The sequence below is a fragment of the Empidonax traillii genome, unplaced genomic scaffold, assembly GCF_003031625.1.
Source record: "Empidonax traillii isolate 1590-97213 ecotype Southwest subspecies unplaced genomic scaffold, ASM303162v1 scaffold1401:size261456, whole genome shotgun sequence".
Classification (NCBI taxonomy): Eukaryota; Metazoa; Chordata; class Aves; order Passeriformes; family Tyrannidae; genus Empidonax; species Empidonax traillii.
In genome coordinates this window covers 166,805-167,112 of record NW_020956594.1, presented here as the reverse complement: position 1 = coordinate 167,112, position 308 = coordinate 166,805, and positions in this window count along the sequence as shown.

Sequence of the window (308 nt, the reverse complement as noted above, 5' to 3'; positions counted from 1 at the left end):
CTCATCAGAAGCCGTTTCCCCCCGAAGTGCATTTCTGTTGCATCGTCTGTAATACAAGGGTGCATTTTACAAATTTAAAATATCATCTGTACATACCAGATATCTCAGCCCAGGGGAACCCACCTGGGGACAGTAAAAATCGCGGACAGTTTCAAGACAATTAAGCTGCTATCGACAAGGAAGTAAGGCCATAGCTATTTAACTACAGTAAAGCATTGATTAAGTCACTTATTTGCTACTGATCTGCCACAGTATCATCTTTCTCTTCTGGTTAATAAGTGGGTTACTTTATTTCTTTTTTTTGTTGT